At 43.3% G+C, this 10,557-nt stretch overlaps 1 long non-coding RNA gene across 2 annotated transcripts in view; it reads left to right on the top strand.

Annotated features, from left to right (window-relative positions):
* Nucleotides 1-10,093: 10,093 nt before the first annotated feature.
* LOC115030878 overlaps nucleotides 10,094-10,557 on the top strand; it is a 58,960-nt gene continuing 58,496 nt past the window's right edge. For both annotated transcript variants that reach the window (XR_003836461.1, XR_003836460.1), the window contains exon 1: nucleotides 10,094-10,194. This is a non-coding gene — a long non-coding RNA (uncharacterized LOC115030878). The remainder of the gene's footprint in view (nucleotides 10,195-10,557) is intronic.

The following is a 10,557-nucleotide window of genomic DNA, read 5'->3' as shown; positions in this document are numbered from 1 at the left end:
TGGAACAGGGAGCAAGAGAAATTCATAATAAGGCTGTCCTGACTAAGCTCTGATTTTTCACCTCTATTCAATTTTTGCAGGGTAGTCTGAAGAAGTCCTGACCACTGGAGGGAAGTGGTTCTTAGATAATGATTAGCTCTTTTCCAAGGCGTGGCTTCACCCTCATGGATGCTCATCAATGGGAGTGGTCTTCCCTACAAGGTTCTGCAGTTCTGGGAATCCAAGATGCCGGGGAAAAGTTAAGAACAATGTGCTGTCTCTGTGCCTTCAGCCAAAGCAAAGGAGACAGAGTCAACCTGAAGGAAGAGATACTGGCTTCTCCTCCTGCTTTCCGTTACCTTGGGGACCCACATGAAGAGTTAATGCTTTTGGAAAAAGCAGTTTCAAAGTGTCCATTTCAGTGGTCCTGCTGGACAAAGGCTGCCTTAACTTTATTGGGCAGTAAGTCCTCCATCCTTTGTCAAGGTGTTTTGTGTATGCATCAGGGCATACTCTCAGTACAAGATGCTGTGTGGCTCTGCCACAGCTTTCTTTGCCTGCTTGCTCAGAGTCTCATGGACCACCAGAAGGGAGAGATGAAGATCCTCTTAAGCATCTCTTAGAGATGTCCACAGACCTGCACCTGGTTGCAGCCCTAGCAATTTCCAGGAACACCTTGTAGCCTTTGAAAGCTCCCTATGGAAATGTATTCTCAGATTTAAGTTTTTATTTTTTATTATATTTTTAATTTTTTTTTTAAAATAAATGCCCTGCGAATTGGGTTTTTCCCCGATGAGTTACCTCTGAGTTAGGCCAAATACAAAGGAGCTCTGTGAGCTTCTGACACCAATTAGTGGAAACTCCATGGAGTTTCAGGCCTGTTCTATGGTCTCCAGAGGCTGCCACGATGCTGCAGTCCACAGTGCCTGGGCCTTCTTATCTAGTGTACCTCAGCAATGGAGAGAACTGACAACACACACTCAAATCCACCGAGGTCATTGATTTTTTTTTTTTTTTTACACAGATCCAGCTACTCTTCTTGAATAAAGACTTCTTGGATCTTAATAAGTCTTTAGAATGGTTCTGAAAAATTTAAATTCCTAACTCTTTAAAAATATAATATTGTGTTCTATGCTATTTATAGGATTCCTTGAGAATTCTATACATTCTCAATACATCCTTCCAACTTCATGCCATCCTTCTTCAACTCCTTCCAGCTCCTCCACTATCTCCTTTTTTTTTCTTCCCTGTAACTTTTATTGCTGCCTCTGCATGCAAACTGGAGGCAACCTTCCAGTGGGTGTACCCCCAAAGAAAAATGACTCTCCTCCCTTAGTAACAGCTCCTTAGTGAGAGGTGAGGTCTCAGGAGACCCTTTTCTGTCATGTTGGCATCCTGACTAGCTTGGTCTTAGGAAGGACTTCTCTAGAGAACCATGACAGCTGTAGGTCCATGAGTCAATGGCCACTTTGAGGTCAGAAGACAGCACTTCACAGCATCCATAGCCATCCTTTGGCTCTTACATTCTTTTTGCCTCCTTATCTATAAAGTTCCCAGAGTCTCGGGCGGGGGCTGTTATAGATGTCCCATTCAAGGATAAGCATGAAATCATCACCAATTCTAAGTATTTTGATCAGTGACGAGTCTCTGTATTAACTGCTGTCCACTGCAAAAACAAAGTCTATGACCAAGGCTGGGAGCAAGAATCCTGTGGATATAAACTTAAATATATTTAGGAGTCAGTTTCTCAAGATGACCACTTATCAAAACAACCATAACAGGTTCCGGCTAGAACCTGGGACCTCCCACACCATGGGCTTTTGACTAGGTTTACAGTAGCAGCAATGAGTTCCCTCTGTGGAGGTCTCAGATCCAATCTGAAAGTGTCAGGTTATCCCTGTAACCTTCATAGCACGGTGGGCACATCTTGCTTGGCAGGCTGCTGTTGTAGCATGCAGAGGCCAGCACTGTGTAATCCCACTAATTGCTCACCTCTCCCAGCAGCCTGCACGTCACCTTCTGGCACTCTGAAAGCTATCCAGCAAAGAGGAAGTTTTCAGGTCAGCTCCAGATCGATTTTTCTATGTTCTGCAACCAAAATATGTGTTATCTTCAGCAATAGGGTCTTACCATCCAGTTACAGTGGGAACCCAAGAGAAATGGCAACAGCCCATGCTGTTTTGGGGCGCCTCTAGGGCCTGTTCTATAACTGGTAGGGAGGGATCCCATGTCTGTTCATTAGTTTTTTCATTAATAACCTATTTATTCTGAGAGCAGCATTGTCTACCCATGTAGGGTACCTCTGTTCAAACTCCATATATACACACATATATATACATGTATATATATATATATATATATATATATGATGTATATAATGCTCTGTAGAAAAGCACTCTTCTACAGAGAGCTGTATGTGTGTGTGTGTATATATATATATATATATAAAATACTGTTCTGGAAGTATCCCTCTCTATTTCATTTTCAGTCCATACATTTATCAATAACGAAAGTCTATGAGTGTTTACCAGATGGTTCAGCAGGTAAAGACTCTTTCTGCCAAGCAGCTTTACCTGGGTTTGATCCTAGGGACCCAGCTAATGGAAAGGGTTTCTTCCCACAAATTATTCTCTGACCTCCACATGAACACACATGGCATACACCTTCCCCCCATCAAATAAACAAAGAAAAAAGTCAATAAGAAGGCTGATGGTTAGTTTCAAATGTTAACTTGAAGGGCAAGAGAAATGGCTCAGAGGTTAGGAGTCAGGGAAACTCATGGCCCTCTGTAAGGGGGCTCCAGCTCCAAGGGTTTTGACACTCTCTTTTGGTTGCCTTGGGTATCTACACACATGTAACATTCACTCCTATGGACATACACACATATACTCATAAATAAATGTAATAAAAGTAATTACAAAGTTATGTGATGTTAAAAAGAAAACATAGTCATTATGCTACAAGCTAGAATGATCTGGGAACAGAGTTTTAACTGAGGAATCACTTTTGTCAGTTTGGCCTCTAGATATGTTCGTGAGAGAATTGTCTTAGTTGTAAATTGTGTGGGACGACCCACCATCTTCAAGATTGGCTCTTGAGCTATTTAAGGGAGAAGACAGCTAGCCAAGCACAAGCAGAGGAGGCAGAGAGAACCTATGTGTATCTCCACTCCTGACTGTGGTTGTGGTTCCCACATTGACTTCCCTGGAATTGTAATCCAAATAAGACCTTTTGACTGAGCATTTTATCATAACAACATAGAAAAAAGAACAGCTTGGGGTAGAACTCTGGCTTTCCTAGCATGTGCAAGATGCTGTGTTGCTCCCTCTCTATCCCTAGTCCAGTACCACCCAAAGAAGAGACAGAGAGAGGGAGGGGGAGAGGGAGGGTTATGGGGAGAAATGGGTTAAGAACCCAGAGGTCCGGAAGACAGAGGACAATGGTGTAGTTGTGGATGCCTGACACGAACAGTCTACACAGTGAGTTTTTGGGCTCCTGTAGTCCCAGCTGGATCTTCTTACCTGAAAGTGGGCAACCAGTTAGAACCTGGAGGAAAAGAGTGAGTCCTACCAGTCTACAGCAGTGGTTCAGTGCACAGGAGATCTGGATAAGTAGGGATGTGTTATCTTAAGTCCACGAAATTTCAGAAAAACAAACAAAAACTCCCCAACATAGCTGGGCAGTGGTGGTGTGCACACCCCAACACGTGGGAGGCAGAAGCAAGAGGATCTCTGAGTTTGAAGCCAGCCTGGTCTACAGAGTGAGTTCCAGAACAGCCAGGGCTACACAGAGAAACCCTGTCTTGAAGCCCCCCACAAAACAAAACAAAACAAAACAAAACAAAACAAAACAAAACAAAACAAAACAAAACAACAATCAGATCTTGCAATTCACTTTTGATTTATTTCATAGTAGAAATTACATCAGACTTGGAAAGTATTTGTGCAGATGTGTATTTTATGCAAACTTGCTCAGGGGTAGGGAAGACCCCTGCACTTCATGTTTTCTCTCAGCACCACCTCTCCTCTTAGGCCTCCTCACTGACAGTGGCTAAAGTGTTCCCGGGCATACCCACACCCCCACCCCAAAGAACAGCAGAAGACTGGATTTTGCATTTTTAACTTCTAAATGCTCAATTGAGAAACTCTGGACTGAGGGCCACTGAGGGCAGCTAGGGTGAATTACAAACAAGCAGTCATTTCTGACCATGGAGGTTCTTAGTCTACATCTAAGTCATTCCGTTCTCTGACATTTCCTGTTTCCCCACCAGAGTGAGATCTGTGCTGTCTGTGCTTCCAGCATTCATGTCCCAGCCCTCCACTCCTCACTGCATTCTAGCAATCCATTATGTCTGCCCAGTATTTCAGTGGTTCTCTACGGTCAGATGTTAAGGGGCAGGTTTACCATCTGTAGATCAACTGGAGTTTTTGTTGGTATGTTGGGGTGGGGAGCAGTGTGGGCACCTGCAGCATAAAGCTGATAGAAGCCACTAAACATCTGTCCACATACAGAACTGCTACCCACACCGGATGACTATCCCCTTACAAATGTCCACCATGCTGCTGGGAAATGGCTGCAGTTATAAGATGTGAGAGTGGAGATCTTGTAGCTGCATATGTAAAATACAATAAATGTAAACATACCAAGGAACAGAGTGAGACGTGTGTGCTTATTTCTTAAGACCATTTGCAAATAGCAGTCTGAGGGCTTAGCGTTTTCATTTAAATTTTTTCTTTTCTTGGTTGGTCACTGGGAAGGAAATCCAGGAGCAATCAAACAATCCATTTATTCATAAGAATAACTGTCAAAAGTACATGTATAAAGCCAAGCTGAGAGGCACTGCAGGCCAGTCAGAAAATGAAATCCATAAAACATCTCTATAGAAAGTTGCCCTCCGTCCTTCTCTTCAAGGAGTCGGCATCCCTCCTCCATCAGAACAGGCATGGCCTTCCATCAGCCAGTCCCCAGAGTAGCTTTGGGGTGTGGACCTGATTTGTTATGCTCTGTTATAGGTAGATTCTCAAGACAGTACCATGCAGACAGATATGTAGAGGGTAGAGAGGTGATAGGAAAAGTGCAAACTGGGTTTCCTGGCTTGGATAAAGCCGGCAGTGACATCCAGTAAGGGCCCTCTGCCTGATGATACTCAGACCCAATACTAAGCACCAGGTTTGGTAGTAAGAGTTTTACCTTAGATTATCTAGGAGAAGGTTGTGGGGAGTTATGGGGACATGGGATCTGACAGGTCGTAATAAGGCACCTCACTGTCTATTTCCTGTTTCTTGTAGCTGTTGATAATGTCCTTTCCTTTAAAAATAATGTCTTAGCTATCTGACAGTTTCACAGGTGGACACATTGGTAATATATATCCTTAACTCTCCCTTCCTACTCCCCGTGGCAATTCCTCAACATGTCCTCCTCATTTTCCCCCGTCTTCTCCTTTTGCTTCTTTTGTAACTTACTTGAATCCAGTTAATGCTGTCTATTGGAGTGTTTACTGATCTGGTTGGCTTGATCATGTACAGGTTACCTTGGTGTGGAGTTTTCATAAGCACAATGGCCGGGTCAAGCCCAGAACCCAGCGCTTTACAGTGTTCTTCCCCATCCTCTGGCTCTTATTTTTTTTTTATGTCACTTCTTTTGCGATGTTACCGGAGCCAGCCTGCCCATCCGCTTCCCCCCCCCCCCCGGGTGTGTGTATATGTGTGTGTGTGTATCTGTATGTGATACACATATCCCATTTACGGATGACCACTCATCCCAACAGTAACTTATCAGCACTTTGACCAGGATGAGCCTTTGTAGTAACCAACTGCTTCCAACCACAGAAACTCATTCTCTGGCCAAGGCCGAGGGAAGCACTAATGCGTAGGTATAAACATAAATACTTAGAGTGCAGCTTGACAGCACAGACATTTAACAAAGCAACACCGTGAGCATACCTCTCTCCTAACATAGACCCTTGAGGCCCTGCTCTCTTGCTTCAGGTTTGGCTCCTGGGAGACTTTTGTTTCTGCCAGGCTCTCAAGGTAATTTTAGATCAGGTAGCAGGCTTCTGTGTCTGGGCCCTGAAAGGCAGCACTCATGACAGCATTTAGAGATGGGGAAGTTGCCATCAACAGAACCACATGGTGGTGATGGAATACCTCCTCTGAGGATAGGCTCCTGTGGAGACAGGGGATTTCTGATGATAGACAGAAAAAAGGAAAGAGATGGTGACTTTCAGAAAAATCGATTGGAATTCAACTCTTGCTCACATTCTCTAGGCATTTTTGAAGGGATTTGTGAATTCAAAATGATAGTCTGAAAATTTTGTTGAATTTCTCATGAATGTTATGGCTGCTATATCTAAACATGTAATTAGTGTTAAAAACTTAGGCATTTCTACAAATTACACAAACACATATATACACACACGCATACATATATGCACACACAGGCACATATATGGGCACACACACATGTCCACACACACCCATACACACATATGCACACACAGGCACATATATGGGCACACACACATGTCCACACACCCATACACACATATGCACACACAGGCATATACATGGGCACACACACATGTCCACATGCACACATACACACACATATGCATACACAGGCACATACATGGGCATACACACATGTATGTACACACACACACACACACACAGAGTTGGAAGGAGAAGAAAATACTTTACCTTGTTGATAATAAGAAGAAAGTCTGATTCTTGGAATTTTAAGCTGTGGTGGGGGTGCATGCCTGTGATCCCATTATTCAGGAGGCCAAGGTGAGACAATCTTGAATTCCAGGCTGCACAGGAAAACGGTCCCAAAGCAAAAAAAAAAAAAAAAAAAAAAAAAAAAAAAAAAAAAAAAAAAGACAAAACAACAACAAACCAGTACAGGTTGGAAATTACATTTCTGGAATTTACTCTAGAGTTTCTGATTCAGGTTTGGAAAGGCAGAAATAATTTTTAACAAGCAATTCAGAGACCCTGGAAGAAAGTGGACTAAACAAATAAATAGAGAACGCAATTTAAGGATCTAATTATCAGGGAGAAGTTATCAAAAGGCCCCTGATTGGGGTCCTCAGAGGGTTTTCAGGACTCCGAGGAGATACCTTGTCGCTTGCACAAGGGATTTCCCTACATCTGGGGCTACCATGATTCCCCAGGAGCCCAACTACCCGGCACTACCACTGGTGGGAAGCACAGGGGAATGAATGAAGCCCCAATTCACTCTCATGAAGAAAAGCTTACGTTCAAAGGCAGAGTCTTTGGCAGTCATATTTAATTATGCTTGCCGGTATCTATCTGTCCGAAACAGAAGGATCCTTTCTATAACCAGCAGACATTCTTATTTGCAATTAAGATAATTCACTCTGCTCGGTCAAAACACAGAAGGGATTTATTGAAGAGGAGAAAGAAAATATTAAAGAAAGTAAAAGTGTTCAGAGGAGCCCTAGGTGGGCCATGATGCTCTGAGGTTGAAATGCAAAGCTCTGATGGCCAGGAGTCTGCTCCAGGTTGACTTTACTATGTTGTAGGCATAGATCTACAATTTGTGCTATAGGGCTGGGTCTGGATACAAGGACCATAATGTCTTCTGCATAATGCTTTCTCTGCCATTTAAAAGATCGAGCTCATGTGGAGCCCACTGCCATACAGATCTCTGTTCTTGAAAGCTAACGTTCCAACAAGAGCATCTGTACAGGGAATCTGTCACAAGCTGTTCAGTGATACGTTGAAACTGGTGCCAATGGTGCCTAAGGGATGCTTATTAGGTTCCAGGGATTTTCAAAGCCAGTTCTTTAACTGCTAACTTAAAACAGACTATAGGAAGAGAACTTACACCATGGAAATTGGTTCTTCCTAACAGTGCAGAAAATCAATTGTGAAATATTTCACTGCGAAGAATGCTGGTTACTTTGGTCTCATGACCCTCCTAAGAAAGTGGGTTTTAAAGGGAGATTAAGTTTCTAAACATAGGACTATTGTTTAAACACCTTTTACACTAACAAAAATAAAAGTCATTTGTAGCAACATTTACCGCCTTTGTCAAAGTATCTTTTGGTACCTAGTAATACAGAGGGAGGGAGGAGCTCAAGCTTGCCTAACTTTAAGCCAGGATTTACAGCCTTGATCCCTTTGATTGCACATCCTCTCAAGCAGCTCTATCTTTCCTAAAGGACTGTTTATTAAAAGATGAAAGGGAATCAAGTTGCCTTTGAAATGCCACTGAAGGAAGGGGCCACGGGCACCCTGGCCAAGTGTACTATTCTTTCAGTAGAAGGTCCCCAGGAACTGATTCCCAGGAGGGACGTTAAGAGAATAGACTCCAAGGATAAAACAACTGTGGCAGAAACGGTCACCTAAGAAATCTGAGAGATTATGGAGTCAGAGAGAAAGAAGAAAGAGGACAGGAGGGGGGAGGGGGAGGAGTTGTTAGAGGAAGAAGAGAGATTTAAAATGAGGGATTTAACGGACAGGTTTTAGAGAAATGGTTTTGATGTTAGCCTCTCCTCTGGGAAAGAAAGTGCACATGCTCTGGTGGGGAGACAGAACTGTCTCTAAAGATATTGGAGAGGGAGAGAGTGCAGATCCTGAATGTGTGTGTGTGTGTGTGTATGTGTGTGTGAAATTTACTTTGTCATTCATCTTAGTATTTTTTTTTTATTTTTCCTTTAGTCATTTTGTGTGCGTATTCACATCTTATATGTTGTTAAAATCCTACTGTGTATTCTGTGGACTATATTCTTCTTAATCTTAGAGAAATTATTTCTAATCATCATTTGAAATAATCCCATGACATATTCTATTATGATGGTAGCCATATATATATCCTAGACTGTCAGCTCGACAGGGTTTAGAGTTTCTATGAAAATATACCTCTGAGGATTTAGTGTGGGTTGTCCTACCTCAACTAAATGTGGGTGGCACCATTCTATAGTCTCGGGGCTTGGACCCAATAACAAGCAGAGAGGAAGCTGAGCAGTGACATTTGTCTCTCCACTTTCTGGATGTGGTTAAAATGTGACCAGCTGCTTTGAGCTCCTGCCAGCAGCCATGACTGCCCTGCCTTGATGGACGTACTGTCAGGCTGTGCTACAAAATAAACCCTTTTTTCCTTGAGTGGCCTAAGTCCTATGACAGTGATACAAGTAACTTATACAACGTGCATATATAATATACACATCTGCCATCTCTTTGTCTAATCCTTGTAAATGTGATAACCTAAGTGAGTATGTTTTTATTATTTCTGTAAGAGTCACACTGCAGAAATAAAATTAGAAAGCATTATAAAGACTATGGAGATGTCTTCCTGAGCCGATTTCTTCAATTGTCGTTCGGTTTAATGTGATGCATCCCAGACTGGCCTCCAACTTATTATGCTATTTGAGGATGAATTTGAACTTTTTGATTCTCCTGTCTCCATGACCTGAGTGCTGGGGTTACAGGATTATTATGTCCAGTTTATGCTATGTGAGGGACTGAACCCAGGGCTTTGTGCATGCCAGGCAAGCATTCTACCAGCTGACTAGGAATGAGCTTTGAAAACAGAAAGAATTGAATTGATATTCCTACCTTGCCATTTCCTACCTGCCTTATTTTGAGCCTCTAACCCGGGCTTACTCAATTGTAAGATAGGTAACTACAACTGCCTTGAAAGATTGCTCTATGGATTATGTAGGAGAATGCAGAGGAAGCTTAGCCCATGGCTGGGCCCATAGCAAGTATACAGAACACTTCATCTACCTTAGCATGTTGTCAGAGTGGCCTTTGCCCTGGGGCTAGAATGGCAAGCAGACCCAGATCCCTAGGTACAGGTGCAATCAGACAGTTACTTTACATCGTCTTTTCCTGCCCTGGCTTCTCCAACCCCCTGCTGAGGCCACTCTATGACTGCAGTGTGGAAGCATGGGAGATTTAGTCCCTGTTGTGTGACAATACTCCTGGGGAGACATGAGCAAACACCTACTCACCCGAGACACAGCAAACCAAACTACGGACCATCAAAGTCCAACTTGGCGAACCAATGAGTTTTATTTGGGTTGCAGGAATCTGGGTGAGGGGTTACTTACAAGAGCAAAAATAACTCACAGACCAAAGCTCACTCCAGCCAAGGTGACAGCTCATAAAAGTTGGAAACTTGGAGTACTCTGCACAGCCTGCAGGCAGCTCAGCAGGCTGGAGAATGTCCTTTCCAAGCTGTTCGGTAGGTCTGAGCCTCTTACAGGCAGCTCCGCTGGTCCCTGCTTCTTCCAGGTGGTGGGGCTCCTCTGAGAGTGACGCTCAACAGTTCTTACAGCTTACACTTGCTTGGGGAGGGAGTGAATCTGGTTGGTTTCATGGACATCCTGAAGCTGTTTTGTGTTGTTTACAGTCTTTTTTAAAATATATTTTTATTACATATTTTCCTCAATTACATTTCCAATGCTATCCCAAAAGTCCCCCATACCCTCCCTCCCACTCCCCTACCCACCCACTCCCACTTTTTGGCCCTGGCATTCCCCTGTACTGGGGCATATAAAGTTTGCAAGTCCAATGGGCCTCTCTTTCCAGTGATGGCCGACTAGGC

This window comes from Mus caroli, chromosome 4, assembly GCF_900094665.2.
Source record: "Mus caroli chromosome 4, CAROLI_EIJ_v1.1, whole genome shotgun sequence".
NCBI lineage: Eukaryota > Metazoa > Chordata > Mammalia > Rodentia > Muridae > Mus > Mus caroli.
This window is presented reverse-complemented; position numbering and strand designations above follow the sequence as displayed.